The sequence below is a fragment of the Ursus maritimus genome, unplaced genomic scaffold, assembly GCF_017311325.1.
Source record: "Ursus maritimus isolate PB19 unplaced genomic scaffold, ASM1731132v1 scaffold_14, whole genome shotgun sequence".
NCBI lineage: Eukaryota > Metazoa > Chordata > Mammalia > Carnivora > Ursidae > Ursus > Ursus maritimus.
In genome coordinates, this window is record NW_024423786.1 from 69,510,708 (window position 1) to 69,532,321 (window position 21,614).

At 53.6% G+C, this 21,614-nt stretch overlaps 1 protein-coding gene and 1 long non-coding RNA gene across 2 annotated transcripts in view; both read left to right on the forward strand.

The window, feature by feature from the left end:
- The window catches only part of PEMT (phosphatidylethanolamine N-methyltransferase), a 76,291-nt gene that overhangs the window by 33,287 nt on the left and 21,390 nt on the right, over positions 1–21,614 (forward strand).
- LOC103658491 lies at positions 11,734–19,221 on the forward strand. The gene is made up of 3 exons (XR_567189.2): positions 11,734–12,153; positions 16,361–16,477; positions 18,471–19,221. It is a non-coding gene; the product is annotated as an uncharacterized LOC103658491 (long non-coding RNA).

Consider the following 21,614-nt stretch of genomic DNA (forward strand, 5'->3'; position numbering starts at 1 on the left):
CCACAGACAGAGATGGTGCTGTTCTGTCTCGCCCTCCCTTTGGGTGACAGAGAGCCACCAGTGTCCCCATCCTCGGAGGTCACGGGAAGTGTTGCGGTGGGGTGGGTGATTAGCACAGAACACAGTATGTCGAACCCAGGCTGTTCCCTGCGAGAAGAGAGAGTCCTTGCGCTCAGGGCTCTGTCCTCTCGGCTGTCAGAGACTGTTTCAGGGACAGTCACACCACTCTGCGAGGGGATTGGGTTTCCTCAGGACGCTGCTTTCTTCTCTTTCTCCCTGCTGTCGGGTGGGGTTAACTCACCCCTCTGAGCTCGCACTGCCCCCCACCCCACCCCACCCCGCTCACAGCCTCTGGGAGGGGGTGTGGCATGGGTGTGGCCGGGTGGCAGGGACAAGGACGTCCCTCCCAGTTGCTGGGCTGGAAAGCTGACCAGTGCTCATACCGGGCAGAATAGAACTGCTTTTGCACAAAGGAATGGACGACTTGTCTCAGCTGCGTTTGTGACAAACAGACCGTCGGTGGCCACCTTAGAGGACCTGGCCCGAGGTGCACAAGAGCTCCATGCCCTGACTTTGTGACTTACCCAGAATCTCAAAGGATTGAAGAATAAAATGCTCTTTAAAAAGGCCGTGGCTGTTTGCCACTGCAGAGGGTCACTCCCGCTCCCAGTCAGTAAGCCTTGGGGACGGGTGTCACCGCTTCCGGTGTGTTTGCCCTGTGCCACCTTTGCATTCCACTGCCTGACATGGGCTGTGGGACACAACTAGACACAGACCGTGGAGACTCCGGGTCCCCGGAGGGCAGGGGTGAGAGGATCCCCAGTCCTGCTCGATGCCTCTGGGCATCCCCCCCCGCCCCGTCGGCCCCAGCCCACAGGGCTCCCCCGTCCCAGGCGTCAGTGGCCCCTGCAGAAGGCCTGGTGTGTGTGGGGCTCGGCCACTCCTGAGTCTTCTGACTGTGCACTGTGGGTCCTTGATCCACCTCAGTGCGTTCTTGTGGGGGCGGGGGGGGGGGTAGGGGTGGCACCCTCTGTGCCCGTCTCCCTTTGGGTTTCGTTGGTTAGGCTCACGCATTGGTGCTTCTGATCCCACAACAGTCTGGACCATCGGGTATCCATCTTCCTCTTAGCGCCTTTGTTCTGCCTTCTCCACCCCTCCCCCCACCCCCACCCCCACCCCCATCCAGTTTCCCTTTCCCTCCGAGCTTGGTCACCAACTAGCGACTAGCGTGGTTTAGATGTGCTCCCTAGCACCTCCGGTTTCGATCGTGAGGACAGAGAGCACCATGCCACGTTTTCCTGCCCGGATGAACCTTCTGTGTTCCGTGCAGGTCTCGGTTTTGTGTTGCAGGCCTTGGCATGGAGGTTGGCCTGCCAGAGGGGCTCCCTCCACACCCCTGCCCCAAGGTATTCTTTCTGCCGGCCCCCGTTCTTTGCCGGTCACATCTCTGGCATGCCCGCCCCACGCTGGAGGCCTCCCGGGGGGCCGTTCCCCTTAGTGCCCCTTGCCTGGCACCGGGAGGTGCTCCGGGGCTGCCCGGAGAACAGACAGCCGCAGGCGTGAAGGCTAAGGCTGGGCTTCGCTTGCGGGCGAGCCTGGGCTGCTCTGCAAATACGTCCCTTGGCATCGGCAGGTGTGAGAGCATAGCGGTGCTCTTTGCCTGCTGAATTGTTTTCTGTTGAATTCATTATCCCGAGTGTCTGCAGACGCTGCTTGTAGTAACAGCGGAGCCGCTAATAGGGAACATTAGGTGCCGCCCGAGGAGGGGCCGCGCTCTGCTGTGAAGCCCGCTCCGAGCCAGAGTGGCGTTCAGCTCGGGCCCTCGAGAGAGGCACAGGCTTCCCGGGCCCCTTCACCCCAGCACCCCACCTCGTCCGGGCCCAGCCCCCTCGCCGCCTCATTACTGTGCTTTAAAAGGAGACAGAAGAAAAACTGAGCCCGGGGGACGGAGGCCCGGGTCAGCATGCAGCAAATGAAGTGATCCTGACTTCGCTTTGGTGCCGGCTGTGAGGGTAACGGGATGGCCTTGGTCGGCATAGAAGCTCGGCAATTATCGGGAACTAATTGGGATTTCGTGGCCTGCCTCCAGGCTGTGCGTGCTACCGGGCCACCAAGGGCCACCCTGTCCCTTTGATCAGAGGCCAGTTGAGACTTCCCCCTCTGAACGGAAGCCACGCCTCCCTCGTATGCCTAGACTCCCCCCCCACCCCGTGGTACGATGTCGCTGCTGACCCCTATGCCACCCCCCAGGGGGAACGGTGACGTTCCTCTGGGACTAGATGCAGGTTGGCCTCGGAGCATCTTCGTGCTACGTGCATGAGCGAGGGGCCTGGGGGGCTGGACGGTGCGCGCACGCGCGTGTGTGTGTGAGAGAGACAGAAAGAGAGACACGGCTGCTCCATGCTGCTGTTCTCAGCCTTGCAGACGCCGTCTCGTTGTCTTTTTCTCTCTGTGCCTTTCGCAGATTTAGCAAACGTTAGAAGTGCTCTGGGTTCTTTAAAGCCTTGTATGCCCAGCACCCCCTGGCCAAGTGAGGTTGCCACCAGCTTGAAGCCTCCTTCTGCTCATGTCTTGGGGAAGGTCTTGCTGTGCCTGGGAGGGAGCCCAGGCTATTTGAATGTGTACCTGCTGGGTTCAGGACTGCCGAGCTGGCGCCAGGCCTGCGGAGAGTGTGGGCTGGCCAGACCAGGGTGGTGGTGGTGGTGCCCAGCGTGTTCTTGCCCCCACCTTGGCTCCGGCACATGCTCTTCTCCCCCAGTGCGGTCATTTCCTTTCTTCCCCCAGGACTGGGCAGCTGCAAATGCAGGAATGGGAACGTAGCACGTGGGAGATTGAGCCAGTGTCTACATACAGGGCCCCTGGGAGGTTTGGAGAGGAACAAGGCATGGCCCCCTTTGCTGGTATTTAGAGGATGCTTGAGGGGGGAAGGAGGGTGCAGATTTCAGGGCCTAGAAGATGCTGTGCTGTGAGCAAATCGCAGGCCTCTGAGAAGGGACAGAGCAGAGCAGGCCAAAGGCATCGACCCCCTGCAGGAAGGGAGGCTTTGGCAGGAAGGGACAGGCAGGAGAGGGATAGTGTTCTCAGGCAGAGGGGACCTTTTTTTCAGCTGGCAAATTTTAAATGCATACAACAGCGGAGAGAACAACCCCCCCAACACTGTCACCTAGCTTCTAGAACATCTTGCCGCCTTTGCTGACGTCCTGAATGCAGTGACACGTGCCCCCTCCACCCTTCAGTGCAGCATCTCTGAAACTGAGGACAGTTCCTACCTTAGACAACTTCATTATCATAGGAGAGAACATTTTGAGCAGAAGTTTGCAAGCGAGCAGGAGTGGGCTTGCTCTGGAATGGAGTGAATGAATGAGACATTGGATGCCCCCGGCCTCTAGGCCTTGCAGTCTGGCTGAGGAGCTGAGGCCAAGACCCAGGACGCAGGACAGATGGGGCTGCTCCCCAGGCCACTGGGAATGGCTCCTGGGGACTGGAGCCACCAGGGACGAGGTTGCAAGAGGAGGGTCTTCAGCTTGGCCGACAGCACAGGTGTGATGGCAGGGACAGCACTGCTGGGTCGCCCTGTTGGTATTAGAGGCTCATAGAATCCAGGTGGAATGCATGTGCTGGGGACACGTGCAGGTGCATATCCTCTCGGGGTGAGCCGGGACACCAGGACTGTGCAGGGCTTCCCAGTGGTGGTGGCCTGGTTGCCTCTGACCTTTGGAGGGTCACCTGCGTGGGTGGGTGAGGTCTCTTAAAATGTAGATGGAGCCGTGGCCTCATGATCGGCATGCATGACTGAGGTCCTGTCCGGCCCGCCCAACATGCCCGGGGGAGGTCAGACTTTCCAGGGGTATGGGACGGGGGGACGTGCAGGCCAGATAGCCCCACTGTGCAAGCTGAGGACGCTGAGTGGCCCTTTGGAGTGGGAAATGCCCCGAGGGGTTAATGAGGGCCGGGCCCAGGTGGGCTCACTCAGGAAGAAACAGGGAGAGTGGTCACCTGGCCTGGGCTGCGTGCTGCCTCCCACGGCACAGACATCTCTAGCCCCTTACCACAAACGTTGGCGGGTGCAGTGTGGTAGCTTGAGCTGCTTGTTCGTGCCCCAGTTTTTGTTTTTTAAAGATTTTATTTATTTATTTGACAGAAAGCGAGAGAGGGAACACAAGTAGGGGGAGTGGCAGAGGGAGAAGCAGGCTTCCCACTGAACAGGGAGCCCAACGCGGGGCTCGATCCCAGGACCCTGGGATCATGAGTGGAGCCAAAGGCCGACGCTTAACAACTGAGCCACCCAGGCGCCCCTGTGGCCCAGTTTCACGTGGGGATGAAGTTCCCAGTCCGGTGGAAGAATGCTCTTGGCCCCGTGCCCGCTGGCCAGAGTGAAGGAAGCGGCCCTGTGTCATTTGCAGACTTGTGGGATGTCGCAGCTGGTGGAGATGTTGGAATCTAACCCCCTCCCCTTTACATGCGACAAAACCGAGGTCGTGATGTGTCCCAGCAAATCAGGGGGAACCACCAGAAGGAGAGCAGGCCTGGGAGCTTAGTGGTGAGAAACACAGGTTCCGGGTTCAAGGCTGAACTTTCCTACTTCTCAGCTGTGTGGCTTTGGGTGAGTCGCTAAACCACTCTGTTCCCTTATAGGTCAGATGAAGTGTTTTTCTCATAAATGGTGAGGGCGCCCTGAGCCAATCCGTGGGCAGGGTGCTGCACACAGTAGGCGCTCTGCTTCTCCTGAACCCTGTCCAGTGCTCTCCCCAGCCTCGCCAGCCTCCGGGCAGTTCCCAGAAGAGGCATTAAGACTTCTCCCGGCAAGGCTGAGTTGCTGAGGTCCTTAAAGTGGGGAGCTGGATCTCTGAGCTCTCTCCAGCACTGTGGTGGCAAACCTTCATGTTGTTACAAGGCACTGACAGGTCCTGGCGTCACCTAAGGCACTGACAGGTCCTGGCATCACCTGTAGCGAATCGCGTGTGTGGTCAGGCTCAGAGGTCAAAAGAAGGCTTGCGCGTGACTTTGCCCTCGGCCCGGGAACTGGCCTTGAGGCTCAGAGCTGCCGCAGCTGTGCTCTGAGCGGTGGGGCCTGGGCTGGAGGTGGTGGGTACTACCCTCAACGACTGTTTCCAAGGACGGCCACTAGTCGAGGCAGGGCGCCACGGGGCCAGGGGCCTGGTGGAGGGCCACCGCGCCGAGTGAGGAGCGGGAAGTAACGCTCACACAGTGACGTGTGATTCCAAGGAAATCCAAGGAGGGATCATGACTTGTGGAGCTAGTGAGAGTCATAGAAAAACACGAGCCGCCCAGGGTGATTATGGGGCAGCTTGCTGGCAGTGAAAACGGTTTCAGGATTGAGTCAGTAACGGAGTGGGTGTGTGAGGTCCCTCAGAGTGTCATGGAACAGCATAGCCCTTCTAGGCAGTGCCTGGGGGTGTGGTTCCAATGCACACTGTGACTCGGCCAGCCTGGGGCGGGGCCTGAGAATTGGCATTTCTTTCTTTCTTTTTTTAAAAGATTATTTATTTGAGAGAGAGAGAGAGCACAAGTGGGGCGAGGAGCAAAGGGAGAAGCAGCGTCCCTGCTGAGCAGGGAGCCGGACCTGGGACTCGATCCCGATCCTGATCCTGATCCCAGGACCCTGGGATCACGCCCTGAGCTGAAGGCAGGCGCTTACCCCACTGAGCCACCCAGGCGCCCCGAGAGTCTGCATTTCTAACAGGCTCCCAGGTGATGCCCACATGGCTGGTCTGGGCTTGCGGGGCCGGCTCGGAGGCGGCGAGTCCGGTCTCCGAGGGAAGGCAGCTGGAGAGGAGCAAAAGTGCGTGTCCGAACCCGTGGAGCATCAGAATGCCCCAGACAGGGCGGCATCTCCGAGGGAAGGAGGCACACCGCCTCCTGTCACCCTACAGAGTGGTGCTGGCGGCCTGGGGCCCTGCCTCCCTTCCCCCGACGGCCGCACACGGGCCTGGCCTCCGCTCAGCCTCGGTTCCCGCTCACACGCCCCGCCAGCTCGAGGGCCTGCTGAGGGTCCGACAGACAGGCGCGGACCAGCCTCAGAAACCCAACAGATGGCAGGATTGGGGTGTGGCGAAAGGTTCACCCCGTGCCCTTGCCTTCCTTCCATGAAAGGCAATCCCACCAGAGCACGAAGACCCTGTCCTCCCCCCGTTTGTGTCCTATTGTCCAGAAGCCTGGCGATCGCCCTGAGATAGGCCCTTCCCTGCTCCGGGCGCCCGGAGAGGCGGGCGGCATTAGCTGGGTAGGTCACCGGAGGTGTGCCGGGGTGAAGCCCGGAGAGGTGATCCCGGCCCGGGGTGAGGTGAGCGCACTCAGCGAGGGTCACCTGAGCGGCCCGGGCTCTGCTGGCTGTGTCACCCCAGTCCACGGAGACTGCGCCCCTGTTCCTGGATTAACTTCAAGGGAGCTCAATTAGGCGAACCACTTTCCCCAGCTCAGCGATAGCCTTAAAGAATAACAAGATTAGCTGCACCTTTCTGGCTCCGAAGCTCTTATTTGAATATTCACTAGTGGGGCTTCGCTGGCCCTGAAACACTTTCTCGAAGGCAGCGTGGGGCAGGGGGCTTCCTGGGTGCTGGGCCCACGTGGCCAGCGCCCGTCTGGGTGGGCTTAGAGCCGGGGCCGGCAGCCCATTCCTCTTTGGGCGAGGGGCTCCAAAGACGTCCTTCTGTGGTCTCAGACCAAGCTGGTGGCCTTGGGCACCATCCTCGCCCCGTCGCTGTGTGCTCTTGGGCAGGTCGCTGCCCCTCTCTGAGCCTGAGTCCTCACCTGGAAAATGGACACGTGTGGGAAGCGCTATCCTAGTGGCGGGGCGTGCGTGTGTGCGTGTGTGTGCGTGTGCGTGCATGTGTGCGTGTGTCTGTGTTCCCTGTCTTCCTGTGCCCGGTCCGTTTTTCTTGCCCGCCCTCCTGGGGGCTCGTGCGGCCGTGGTGGGGGGCCCAGAGAGGTGCCCCAGCTCTAGAGGCATGGAGCTCGACAGGGCGGGTGCTCCGAGGGTCTCAGCTCCCCTGGGCTCTGACCACTGAACTTACCCTCCAGGCCAGCAGGCCGCAGGAGCAGGGAACACAAAGGCACGCGCCACACTAAGCCCTAGAAACAGCTGTCTATGGTGGTTTTATTTACAGTAGCAGAGTCCCGTGACATGCAAGTGTCCCTCAGCTGGGGAGAGGATAAGCCGACCGTGCTCCGTCACCCGTCACCCGTACCACGGACTCCCTCCCTCCAGCCACCGATGCCTGGCCCCCCGGGGGCCCATTGCAAAGGCTCCCACTGAAGGGGGTGGGGGCCACAGACCGCAGGCTGCCACCTCTAGGACAAGGGGGGAGGAAACAGGTCAGGGTCGTGGGGGTGGGGGTGGGGGAGGAGCCTGGCCGCGAAGGCCACCAGGAACTTTCCAGGGTGACTGAAGTGTCCTCTGTCTTCATTTGGCCGCCTGACCGGGTGTGTTTGTCAGAACTCAGAACTGTGCCTTCAAAAGGCTATGTTTCTATGGGATGTGAATTCTATGTTTTCCTCTGTAAGTCTGACCTGGGAAACAACTCTCTTCTAGAATAAACTAATAGTATTTCAGAAAAAATAGAAAAAGCTGGCTGGCCATAGCTGCTAATATTATAGCGAAGGTGACGGTGACGGGGATATTGTATCTCGCACCTGGCCCCCCCCGAGATGCCCGGGAAAGGCCCCAGCTGCTTATTGAAACCTAGTGTATCCAGACAACCACTCTGGCCTCGAACCAAATACTTCCGAATTTCCTTTCTGAGTCAGGCTGAAGTCCATGTAAATATTGACCAAAGAAGGCAGACTAGATTTTGCACTATATTTGGTTAATAGTTGAAGAGTCACTCACTCCAGGGCTATTTTTCCAGCGGCTTTGTACAGGTGGGCCTTGTTTTATTTAAAGTAAATTTTTAAAAAGAGCCTGTAAAACTCTGTGTAAATCAGACATCGGAAAGGCGGTAGGAAAGCCCGCGTATTTAGATGAATCTCGCGGTGAATCTTGTGAGAAGGCAGTTAACTTTACCTACCCCCCCCTTTTTTTTAAGATTTTATTTATTTATTCGACAGAGAGAGAGAGACAGCCAGCGAGAGAGGGAACACAAGCAGGGGGAGTAGGAGAGGAAGAAGCAGGCTCCCAGCGGAGGAGCCTGATGTGGGGCTCGATCCCAGAACACCGGGATCACGCCCTGAGCCGAAGGCAGACGCCTAACGACTGAGCCACCCAGGCGCCCCTCTACCTACCCTTTTAAGTGTATGTATTAAGTGCAATTTAAAAATAGATATTTGGTCTGCTTAAGCGAGGACCGTGTTAGTCCGTAGTGCTGCCTTTGCCCTGGCCTGGGGCTCTCCAGGCCACGTGGCGACCGTCTCCTTATGAGAAGGCACATGGTGTGTCGAGTGAGTGACGGGACTTCCAGGGGGCTGTCTTGTGGGGAACTGGGTGGCCTCCCTGCTTCCTGTCAAGGTGAGGATAGGTGGCATCCCTTTAGCATCCTCCTTCAGGGACAGAGAGCAGATCAGACGGGATCGGCTACCCTGTGGCTCCCTACAGTCAAGCTGTCCCCTCCGGAAGGTACTTGTCACCCGAGAGCTCCTTGGCTCTCTGCCCGGACCCCCTGCAGCTGCAGGTTGGATGCCGGGATGAGATCCCACCTCCGCAGGTTGGACGCCGGGATGAGGTCCCACTCCCGGAGGGGCAGAGCCTCTGGGTCCTGGAGCCAGCAGTGGTCCAGGCTTTCCTTCCCTCCCTCCCACTCCCCCCTTTCCCCAAGATGAATGTCAGGGACAGGAGAGGTGGCCATGAGGTGGAGGGTGGTGCGTTGTACAGACCGTGATCCTGTTGGGGGCCAGTGCAGGGAGAGGGCTGTGTAGCTGCTGGCACCTGGGGTGGCCTGTGGCTCCCATGTGGGGTTGGTGAGGCCAGGTGTGTCGGGTGTGCTGTGTCCTTCTCTGGCCTGGCCGTGGTCACCCTGTGGGCATGGGGTCTGAGGATCCGCAGGGATGGGGTCTGCCCTCTTGGGGGTGTCAGCCACAGGGCTAGGGGAGCAGAGGATCCAGGGCCCAGGAACAGGATGGGGGCCTTGTCATGGGAACTGGGCAGGCAGCCATGGTGTTCCCTTCAGAGCTGGGCCCAGGGACTCCCTCTCTCCTTCCCTTCTTTTAAAAAATGTTTTTTCTGCATATCTTTTACCCCCTTTTCCCACTTTTTTGGGGAGGCAGGGCAGAGGGAGAGGGAGAGGGAGAGAGAATCTCAAGTAGGCTCCACGTCCAGAGCAGAGCCCGACCTGGGGCTCGATCTCACGAACCTGAGATCATGACCGGAGCCAAAACCAAGAGTCAGACGCCTAACCGACTGAGCCACCCAGGTTCCCCATTCTCTCTGTCTCTCTCTTTTTTTTCTGGTGTTAACATGCACATAACATGAAGTTTACCATTTTAGCCACTTCTCAAGTGTAGGGTTCGCGGTATTAAAAACATTGACGGTGTTTGCGCAGCGAGCAGCCCCATCCATCCCCAGAGCTCTGCGTCCTGTAACACGGAAACTCTGGCCCCTTCAGCACTAACTCCCCATTCCCCTGCCCCCTGCCCTCGGCAACCACCCTTCTGCTCTGTCTCTGAATTTGACGACTCTAGGAATCCGAGATAAGTGGGATCACCTGGTATTTGTCCTCAGGTGTCTGGCTTAGTGAGGTAGCATGATGTCCTCAAGCACGTTCATCCACGTGGTAGCCTGGGTCAGAATTTTCTTCCTTGAGCAGGAGTCCTGTTCCACTGTATGGATATACCACATTCTGGCCGCCCGCTCACCCGTCACCATGGAGTTGCTTTCATGTGTTAGCTCTTGTGAATAGTGTTAGAATGAACATGGGTGACCAGATAGCTCTTGGAGACCCGGCCTTGAATTCCGTTGGGTGTGTCCCTGGAGCTGGAATTGCTGGAGCATATGGGAATTCTGTTTTTAATTTGTAAGCGAAACCCTCGAGTGTTTTCCATGGCAACTGCACCAGTTTGCATTCCAGCCCAAGGTGCACGGGGCTTCCGGGTTGTCCACATCCTCGCCAATACTAGTTGGTTCGGATTTTTGATAGTAGCCATCCTAATGTGTGAGGTGGTATCTCTTTGTGGTTTTGATTTCCTAATGATGAGGGGTGTTGAGCACCTTTCCATGTGCTCTTGGGCCATTGTTTGGAGAAACGTCTCTTCAAGTCCTCTGCCCATTACAGAATCAAGTTGTTTGTGGTCGCTCGTTCCTTCTTTCAGGGGCGGCATTGGCCCAACCTTCAGGATGTGGCCGTCATTGCAAACAGGCGCTTAGAGACCTTGGTTTGGGACTTGGACAGATCCAGGAAAAGTAACCAAATAGAGTGTCACTGTCCAGCCCCGAGCTGCCCCAAGGTCTCTCTGTGGGCATCCCTGGCTGCAAAGGGCCTTGGAGGCCGGTCTCACCTGCAGAGTACCTGCCTGGTTTTAGGGCTGCGAACGGTGGAGTGCCCACGGGTTTGGGGGTGTGGGCCTTGTGCTTCCCCCTTAGGTGCGGACGGACCATCCACACTGTGAATGAGAGCAGCTCCGGGGAGGAGCTGATCGTGCCCCATGCAGTCAGTGCAGGGTTTGAGCTGCCAAGCGTCACCTGGGCACAGGGCCCCCAGGTGCTGCAGGCCCTCACGAGGGGAACGTGGCTCTGTGCCATTTCTCCCCCACTGCCCTCCACCCCCAGCTGGGAGTAGGCATCCGTCTCTACACCCCTCATAGGACTGCCATGTGGAGTCAGTGGCAGGAGACAGGAGAGCAAGTGACATCCACCTTCATGAGTGCTCGCCCCACAGAGGGGACACTGTGTCCTAGAGGCCATGGTCACGTGCGGAGAGAGGCTTCCAGGAACCGCAGCCACCTACCGGGCCAGACCCAAACCAAGGTCCCACAGAGTTCCAGGAAAGGGTGGGGTGTCCCTCGCCCCAGGAGCCTCACCCTCAGGGTTCTGTGTAGCAACTTTTCTTCTTTTATGAATCACGCTTTTCATGTTGTATCTAAGAAATGATAGCAAAACTCAAGATCATAAAATTTTCTAGTACGTTTCCTCTAAACGTGTTATAGCTTTCGGTTTTATGTTTAGATTCATAATCCGTTTTGAGGTCATTTTTTTAAAAATTTTTAAAGATTTTATTTATTTATTTGACAGAGATAGAGACAGCCAGTGAGAGAGGGAACACAAGCAGGGGGAGTGGGAGAGGAAGAAGCAGGCTCATAGCGGAGGAGCCTGATGTGGGGCTCGATCCCACAACGCCGGGATCACGCCCTGAGCCGAAGGCAGACGCTTAACCGCTGTGCCACCCAGGTGCCCCATTGAGGTCCTTTTGTATATGGTCTGAGTTCTGGGCTGAAGTTCACTCTCAAATGTGACCTCTAGCGCCACTTGACAAACTTTCCTTTTTCTGCTGACTTTCCTTTGCCCTTGGTCACAAATCAGTCGATCCATGTGTGGGTTTATTTCTGGACTCTCTGTTCTGTTCCAGGGATCTATTTGTCCGTCCTTACCACTAGCACTGGGCTGTCTTGGCTACTGTTGCCTTAGAATACAACTGGAAATCTGATCATGTTAGTCCAACTCTATCCTATTTTAGAGTTGTTTTGGCTCTTCTAGGCCCTTGCATTTCTATATGATTTAGAGTCAGGCTGTCAGTTTGCAATAAGAGGGCTGTTGGGATTTGGGGGCAGGGGGTAGCATTGAATCTACAGACCAGTCGAGAGATTTGACATCTTAGTAATACTGAGCCTCTGGACCTGTGGCCACGGTATGTCTCCCCATTCGTTTATGCCCTAAATTCTCACAGCAGCGCCTTACCACGTTCTGTCTGCCAATCTCACAACTATTTGTAGATCCCATCAGATTTTCCACGCGGGTGATCATGGGTCCGCCGGGAAGGATGTTTTACTCCTTCCTTTCTGATGTTGAAATTTCCTTTCCTGATCTGATTGCACAGGCTAGAACCGTCCGCACAGCGCTGAGTAGGTGGGGAAAGCAGACCGCCGTCTTGTTCCTGATCTAAGGGGAAAGGCGTTGAGCGTGGTGTCAGCGGCAGGCTTTTCGCAGACGCTCTTCGTCAGGACGAGAACGTTCCCGTGTCCCTGGTGTGCTGCGTTCTTGTCAGGAATGTATGTTGGATTTTGTCAAACGGTTTTTTGTATCTGTTAAGGTGGTCGTCATGTTTTTCTTACATATTTTGTTTATACGGTGAATTCCACTGATTGTTTTCTTCCTTTTTAAAAATTTATGTGTTTGAGAGAGAGAGAGCACACGGGGGGAGGGGCAGAGGGAGAGGGAGAAGCAGACTCCCCGCTGAGCAGGGACCCCCCCCCCGATGCGGGGCTCCATCCGAGGACCCCGGGATCATGACCTGAGCCAAGGGCAGACGCTTAACCGCTGTGCCACCCAGGTGCCCCCATTGATTGGTTTTCAACTGTTAAATCAACTTTTCATTCCTGGGATAAACCCCACTTGGACACGATGTACTATTCTTTCAATCTGTCATGAGATTGTATTTGCTAATTTACTAAATTTTGTCTAGAATTTTTGTATCTCTGTTCAGAAGGGATATTTGTCCCTAGTTTTCTTGTGATGTCTTTGATTTTGGTGTCAGGGAATGCTGGCCTCGTTGAAATGAATCGAGACGTGTTCTCCCCTTTTCAATTTGGGAGAAGAGTCCGCATAATTGGCGTTATTTGTTCCTTAAATGTTTGGTAGAATCTCCAGGGAGGCCGTCCGGGCCGGGTTTGTCGTGTGCGAGTTTTCCGCTATACTTGGCTCGTCAGGTTATGAACTTCTTCCCTTGACTGAGCGCTGGTAATTTGCGCCTTGCAAGGATGTGTACATTCTCTTCCAAGCTGTCAAACTTATTGGCGTAAAGCCGTTCACACGTCCTCTTATTTCCCTTCTAACATCTTCTGCATACTCTGATGTGATATCATCTCCGTCGTTGCTGATATTGAGAATCCGTGCCTTTTTTTTTTTTCTTGATCAGTCTGGAGTGACGTTTTATTCCTCTTCCCAGGGAACCAGTGCTTGGTTTCATTGACTTGTCTCTAGTGTTTTTCTAATTTTGATTCCATTGATTTCTAGGGCAAACTTCTACTGACATGGGCTCCATTTCCTCTCCTGTTCTAATTTCTTAAGGTGGTTGAGAAACCAATGATTTCAGACCTTTCTTCTCTCTCTCTCTCTTTTTTTAAGATTTATTTAATTGAGAGAGAGAGAGGGAGGGGAAGAGGGAGAGGGAGAGAATCTCAAGCAGACTCCCCTCTGAGCGGGGAGTCTGGCATGGGGCTTGATCTCACAACCCTGAGGTCATGACCTGAGCCGAAATCAAGAGTCAAGCTCTTAACTGACTGAGCCACCCAGGCATTGCCCCTCCGCTCTTTTCTAACAGTGGTGTTCAGTGCTATAAATTTGCCCCACAGGCAGCTGTAGCCCCACAAATTTTGATATGCTGGGTTTTCATTTTCATTCAATTAAAAATCTTTCTAATTTCACTTTTGATTTCTTATTTTTCCCAAGTGGTTTTTTTGGAAATGTGTTACTTAGTTTCCAAATGTTTGGGGATTTCTTTTCAGAGATCTTTCTGTAATTAATGCCTAATTCCACTGTAGTCATAGAATATACTTTGTATAATTTGAATTCTCTTGAACTTACTGTGAGTTGTTTTATTTTCCAGAATATGGTCTATCTTATGTGCACTTGAAACTGAGGTGTTTTCTGCTGTTGTTGGGTGAAGGAAGTATTTTATAAAATCGGTTGAGTTGGTTGATAATATTCAAATCTCTATCTTTACTTGTTCTGTCAATATTGAGAGAAAGGTATTGAAATACCTGAGTGTAATTGAAGGTTTATCTATTTCTTCTTGCAGTTTTATCAGTTTTTACTTCATGTAAGCTCTGATACTGGGTGCATGGATGCTTAGAATTGTTATGTCCACTTGGTTCATTCTGAAGAAATCTTCTTTATCCTGGTAACAATGTTTGCCCTGAAACTTACTTTGTCTGATATGAATATAATATGCCAGCTTCCTTTTTAAAAAGATATTTATTTATTTATTTTTAAAATTCCAGTACAATTAACAATTGCGACGGACACTGAATAATTACAGAATTGTTGAGCCCCTGTATTGTACACTTGAAACTAATACAACACTCCAGCTTTCTTTTGACCCCGTTAGCCTGTTGTCTCTTGTACCATCCTTTTACTTTTAACCTATCTGTATCCTTATAAGTAAAGCATGTTTCTTTGTAGCCAGCATATAATTAGATCTTGCTTTTTTTTTTTTTTAACCCGACAACCTGTCTTAATTGTGATGTTTAGGCCATTAACATTTAGTGTGATTATTGATGTGGTTAAGTTTAAATCAGTGTCCTTCATTCCTTCATGTTCAGTGTCTGGACAACTATTGTATATTTGTTTTTGGTTGTTTCAGGTGAGAGGCTAAACTCCATCCATCTTGGCTGGAAGTGGAAAGGACAGCCCATGTTTAACATTCAGTCCATGTTCATTTGTCCCTGATGGTCTCAAAAGTATCTTTTTACAATTGGTGTGTTTGAATCGGGACCCAGATAAGAGATATGTTGCATTTGGTTGCATTCTTAAGTCCCTTTTAATTAGAGTAGTGTCCCATCCCTTCTTTCCATGTCATTCATTTATTCAAGAAATTGAGTCATCAAATTGGGTTTGGGTGATTATACCTTTATGATACTTTTTAATATATTCCTCTGTTCTGATATATTTCCTGTAAGCTGATAGATACAGAGAATATTCATAGAATGTGATGCATGTTCAGTTGAAATACATGAAATTGCTAATATTTGACTATTTGCCCTAAGTGGCAGTCCCCTGCTGTTGAACCCTAAGCTTCCTGTTGCACCATGTCAGGAAGTCCCACTTTGAGTGACAGAAATTGGCTGGTGGATTCTGGAGGTCAGCCTGGCCCTCCATTGTCAAGTTCCCCACCTATTCCCTGATGGTTTTGGTCACTGATGCCCATGGCCTAGATCTTTATCTCATTTCGGAGTTGCAAAATGGTGATGTTTTCCTTCTGTCCCTCTTCTTGCATTTATTAGCTGTGATTCTTCTGTAAATAGGAGCTTTTCCTCATCAGTGATTTGGTTACTCTGAGATCCAGTTCATTTAGCAATAGCAGGATGAATGCTTAATTTTCCCCCTTTTAAAAACCAGTCTTCAGAATACTGTGTCAGTATCCTAGCAACCTCCAAAGAGATTGATGACTTGTGTGTGTGTATGTATGTTATTTTTGTGTATGTGCATATATTTGACATAGTTCAACTTGCTGTCCTTGTTTTTGTTGCTCACCCCTTTTTAGCCAGCTGGGGACACTTGAAGTTTTCGTCAGTGTTCTGACATTTCCACGTGCATCTTTGACAGCTTCTCGTCCCAGATTCAACGTCTTGTATGTTTCCTATTCTAGACCTGGAATTGACCTTTGAACCAAGGAGCTCTGGAGACTTGTAGTTGGAAATGACACTTGAGGTGCTAGAGGTGCTCACTGCAACTGGAGAGGCCTCTTTTGTGGATCAGGCTAGGAAAAATGAATTTTTTAGAAAGAAGTAAATAAGTTCATCCTGATATTTCCATTCTGAAGGTTTTTGCTTCACTTTATTATATTTACTTATTTTTTACATTTTTTTTAAGAGGGGAGGATGGGTGGGGCAGAGGGAGACAGAGAATCTTAAGAAGACTCCATCCACACCCAGTGCAGAGCCCAATATGGGGCTGGATCTCACAACCCTGAGATTATGACCTGAGCTGAAATCAGGAGTCAGATGGTTAGGAGCGCCTGGGTGGCACAGCGGTTAAGCGTCTGCCTTCGGCTCAGGGCGTGATCCTGGCATTATGGGATCGAGCCCCACATCAGGCTCCTCCGCTATGAGCCTGCTTCTTCCTCTCCCACTCCCCCTGCTTGTGTTCCCTCTCTCGCTGGCTGTCTCTCTCTGTCAAATAAATAAATAAAATCTTAAAAAAAAAAAAAAAAGGAGTCAGATGGTTAACTGACTGAACCACCCAGGCGCTCCAGTTTTTGCTTAACTTTAAAGATTTTATTTTTGTATCTCTTCTCTCCTAAATACATTAACGCCCTTTATATATCGTCAAAATAATAATAGCTGTATTATTACTAACAATATGCTTACGGGATGCAGTTTAGAATTTCTTTCTAGGTTTGCTTTTTTGTTTTGTTTTTGTTTATCCTTAGGCTATATTATTGGATGAGGGAAGATTGGTCAAAATACTGTGTTTAAAATTACTTGAAAACAATTTCATATATAGTTAAGTTCCTTTATTTGGTTTTTGGGTTTTTAGTGATTTTTAGTGTTTTTATAAAACGTGAAGTGGTCTTGCAGTCAACATTATCAACCAAAAGACATTCGTAGACGTCTGGCATCTCTTCCCTCCCGCTGCTCCACCCCTCGCCTACAGGTAATAGTTTTTATTAGTTTTTGGTCTCTCCTTCTGTTATTTCTCTCGTTTTTGAAATCATAAGCAAGTGTTTGTGACCCCCTTTTTTACACAACAGGTAGGGCACGTGTCCTCCTGCACCTGCCTTTTATCACCTAATGGCATATTCTGGAACTCACGCCATAGCAATAGGTAGAAATCTTTCTTCCTTTCCCTCTGGGCCATTCTCCCAGCGGGGGGGGGAGGGGGGTTGTAACATGGTTTATTCCGCCTGTCCCCAGCTAATGGACGCTGGGGTGGGTTCCCCAGGTTAAAGGATATCATCATCCCCAGAGCCTCTGTTCCTGACATCTAGTGGGACTCGTTCCCTATGGTTCTTTCTCCTGCCCTGCATCTGGAAACAGTGAGAGTGTGGCCTGCTTCCTATCTCCTCTCTATGGCCATTGCAAATGGGGGGTTGCTGGGCTCAAGGCAGCTGAAGAAGCAGGAATGCCAAGTGCAGGCAGGAGACTCTCTGTGCACCCTGGAACCCTCGAGTGCGACGTGAGCTCATGCCGGTGGCCTGGAATCGTGCAGGTTGCCTGGCGGTGGGCAGCTGGTGTCACGTTAACAAAAGGCTTTGTGCCCTGGCTTCCAAAGTATGACTTGGGGACTCTCTCCCAGGCTGTCAAGTCCAGATGTTAGTTCCTTGCAAGGGGGATGCCTTGGATGTATCTTGACGTTGATTTTTTCACTCAACAAGCTGGTAGGAAGTGTCCGATGAGCAGGGAATGACGGAGTGAGGTTGTGGACAGCACCGAAGGGGCACGGAGCTATGGAAGTCATTGGATGCGGCCCAGTGCGGCTGGTTCTGTGTCATGGAAGGGTAGCTGGACCAGACTCAGGCTGCCGAGGACTGAGAGGGCAGATCAGGGCAGATCAGGGCAGGCCTCACAAAGGAGCCAGGGCTGTATGCCCCTGAAGGACGGGGCAGAGCTTGGGTGTCAGGGAAGGGCAGGTGTGAGCCAGCCTGCACACTCCGTGGGGGAGGGCAGCCTAGCCAGCTGAGCTGAGACATACACCTTGCCTTCCTCCAGGGTCTTTGGACTCCTCCCCTCTTCGTGCAGCTCCCCAACTTCCAGTCAGTGGCTCCCTGCCCCTCCTGGCCCTTGCAAGCCCTTGCTCACTTCTAAATGGAACCACCTGGGTGGGCCCCACTGAGTCTCCCTGTAAGGCAGGCGGAAGCAGAGGAGAGAAGGTCAGAGAAGCTACTCATTGGTTATGTTGGAGGCCTCTGCGCTTTCTTCCGTGCATTCGAGCCTTCATTCATTCATGAAGCCCAGTGTTCTCCGAGATCCTTTTTCTCTGCTGGAGACAATGCTAAGTACGGGGAGAGGTGGGATGTCATGTAAATGGTGAAGCCAGGTCCAGAATTTGTCAGTGAGTGTGGGACAGGAGCTCAGAGGAGTGAGAAGATTCTGGTTGTGGCTGGGATGACCTAGGACATGGGGCGTGGGTAGTGGGTAGAATCTGGGGGTGCTGGTGGGGCCCAGTTGCAGGCAAGAGGAGCTCGAGGTGCCAGCAAGAAGGCAGAAAGTATCAGAGGCACGCGTGTGTGTCTGGGCAGGGAAGTGGGCCACGTAATCTCAATGGAAGGAGAAGAGGGGCTATATTGGTGGTTCTCACTTTGGGGCCTGTGAAGCCCTTGGAAAAGCTCATGGAAACTCTGGCTCCTCCTCAGCCAGAGTTATAAAGTGTCCTGTGCCCTTTGCTTCAGCTTTGGGATGTTCCCTGAGCCCTGCAGTGGGCCCCAGGTCCGCAGGTGGAGAGGCCTAGACTAGATGCTGGGGTCTGACTCTGGCTGTCAGAGATCCCATGGCTGCAGTCGGGCTCTGATGGGTTTCTCCAGCAGAGCTTGCACAGAGCGAGAGGAGGAGCCTCGGTGCGCATTGACGGCTTCCCAGGGCACAGAGGGACCGCCAGGTGAGTGGGCCTGGTGCCCAGTGTGACACAGGGTCTGTGTGTCCTCTCCCAGGGATGCTGGTCCACAACAGAGTTTCTCCACCTGCATTGCCCTGGCCTTCTCTGTGCCTTTCAACTCCCACCTGCTTGTCCACACCAGAACGAAGACGAACAGCATCGCTACCATCAGAAAGTTTGCCACACTCCGGACGTGAGCTCTGAGCATTTGTGTGCACGAACTCACTTCGTCCTCACCGCAGTGCCACGAGGTCGTGCATTATTAGCTCCATTGTACAGAGAGAGGCACGTGATCTGCCCTAGCTCGAGTTGGAACCCAGACCCGGGGCTCTTCCCCAGTGTACTACCCTGCCAGCCACCAGGATGGATGTCCAGCAGTGAGGCATTTAGTGAGCGTGAAAAAGCCTCTGTCTCATTTCAAATGGGGTATTTCACAAATCCACCCTTGGTGACCCTCTTTCTGAGGACATGTAGGAAATTTGAGAGGCAAAGAGGAGCGTGTGTCCAGAAAAGGTCCTCATCAAGTTGGAGAGATGGCTCTTGAGGCCCCTGCATGGACTCCGATCGTCTCCTCCCTGGCCCTTGCTTTTGTCTCGTGGACGCCCCGAGGGAGGGGCTGCTGCTGGTGCTTTCAGTGACTGAGGCATCCTTGGCTTTAATTATTTTCGTTACGTTACACATTTTACACCAAAATAAGCGCCATTGTTATGAACGACTTTGTATGGTTTTCTCCCCGTTTTCTTCTCAAAACATTCTACGGCTAACACAATATCTGGCCTATAGTAGATCCCCAGTAAATGCTGGATGAACAGGTAGATGGTTTGGTGAATGAGTGGATGGATGGGTGGGTGGGTGGATGGGTGGGTGGACGGTGGATGGATGGGTGGACAGTGGATGGATGGGCACGTAGGTGGCCGGATGTGTGGATAGGTGGGTAGATTGAGCGGAAGGATATTTCTCATAGCCTTCCAGAGCTGAAGACTTTCCCTGGTCTGTCAGAAAGACATCCCCGATATCCGTGCGTCTATCACTTGTGGCCACAGCCACATGCCTCCCATCTTCTCAGTTGTTGTCACCCATACTCACTGTGTTCCCAGTGAGCTACTCAGACAGTCCCAAGATGCTTGGCAAGTCCTGGCTCTCCCTGGTTCTAACAGGTGGCACCGGCTTGCCAGCATCCCTGCGTAAGGATGAGGATCTCCCAAGGATACCCTTATCTCCGGCCCTGGGCTGAGCACATCACGTTGCTCTCATATAATCTCACAGCGCTCCGTGCTAGGTGTTACTCATATTTCAAGCAGAGGAAGTGGCTCAAGCGCACACAGTCTGTAAAGACTGGGGGTCAGGATTCAAGCCTGGGCCCCTGGAGCTCATGGCTCTCAGGCCTGCTGAGCCTGGCAACGACCTTGGTGGTTTCCAAGGCTTTCCAGATTGAGAGTCACCGACGTTACTAGGTACACACTTGCGCCTCTGGTCCCTGGGCCTTAACCCCAGCAGGCCTTGGGTCTGAGCGGCAGGGACATGCTGCTGCGCGATGCTGTGGATCCCGGCTGGAACACATCACACTGTTTTGGGGACTTGCTGAAGGCACATTTGTTCTTCCCTGTGGACGCTGATGAGGGTTCCCTTTGCAGCTGGTGGGGCCACCCAGCTCGGGCCCGCAGCATGCGGGGCTTGCATGTTGGGGGCCTGGAGTTTGAAGTCACTCTGGTGTGCTTGCTGGAGGCTATGTGAGCAGTCCTGGCACGCACCTTGTTTATCTCTGCTCACAGACACCCCCCTCCCCCCGGCTGTCAGGAGCCCTCGGCTCACACGTGTGCAGCCGGCTCTGATGGAGACCCTTGCCCCTGACCTGTCTGCCAGGAGGTGGGCTCGTAGCCATGGGCTGCCATGTAGGGTGGCGGGCCCACCGTGGCCTCGTTGTCCAGATTTCCCCCCTCAAACTGGCTGCCAGGCTTTTCATGTGAAAACTCTCTATGTTGAGTTTTTGAGTCAAATATTTTTCAAGTGCCATGAGTATGACCAAAGTGTTGCTTGGGCTCCCAGTTACGACCTCTGTCTGAGCAAAAGCATGCAGTCCATGGGATACCGAGAACAGAGCTCTGGAAAGTGCCAGAAAGAAGTGTACACCCTGTCGGGAGCTGTGGGTACTTCCTCTGGGAACAGACTTTGGAGCCGCCTCCTTTAGGATCAGACCCGGCACCGTCAACGTGATCAGGTGGCACCCAGGAGTAAGGAAAATTCAGAGCCTGCTCTGGGGGCCAGGGAGCCAAGGGAGAGACGTTCTCCTCCACCCAGACGAGGCTGTAGGGCCGGTGTGTTTTCGTCCATACCTGCTCTGGTCTTAACCCCATACCGGGATGCGGAAGAGGGATTTACTGCCTTATTTTTCGTGAGTCGGTTGAGGGGGACACAACGAAGTGATTGCCTCCAGCCGCACGGCCGGGTGCTGGCAGTCAGGGATTGCGACTTGTGTCCCTGGGTGGCCATCCCAGCCCATTCCTGCTCCAGCAGCCTACAGCCTGTCTCTTCTGCCCCGGCGCAGAGCCCGCGGGAGAGGTTTGCAGGAAGGAAGGAAGGAAGGAAGGAAGGAAGGAAGGAAGGAAGGAAGAAAATGAACCAACATTTTGGAAGAAGAGACCTCCGCATTACAGAGCTGAGCCGGGTGACCTTGGTCGGGGGCTTGGGAGAGGCAGGGTTGCCAAGTGCGGTAAACACAGAGCCCCGGTTCAATGTGGGTTTTGGGTAAACGACAAATGCAACGTTTGGGACAACTTCTGCTAAAATGTTGTTGATGAGCAATTCAGATTTGTCCCGGGGGCCCTGGATTGACGTGGCGCCCTCGGGGGAGTGGAAGTCGGCGTGGGGTGGGGGAGGGTGGGGATGCCCATCTCCCATCATGGAGATTGCGGGAATCTAGAAGGCAGGCAAAGCCAGGAGTGCCCATTCTGCCTCCCGCACCTACGCCCGTGCAGCGCATGGGACAGTGGCCTGCGTCATCCCACCGCGCGGGCCCTGGCGTCCAGCCCCCTGCGGGCGAGCTCCGCGGCCTGCTTCCGGCCCCTTAATTGGATGAAGTGTGCAGCTGGGCGCCTGAGGAAGGGAAGGTGGGGCTGCCAGGCAGGGAGGAAAATTAACCTTGGACTCAGCAAGGCCGCTGGCTGCTGATGTATTGATTGCCTTGAAATAACAGCCCAAT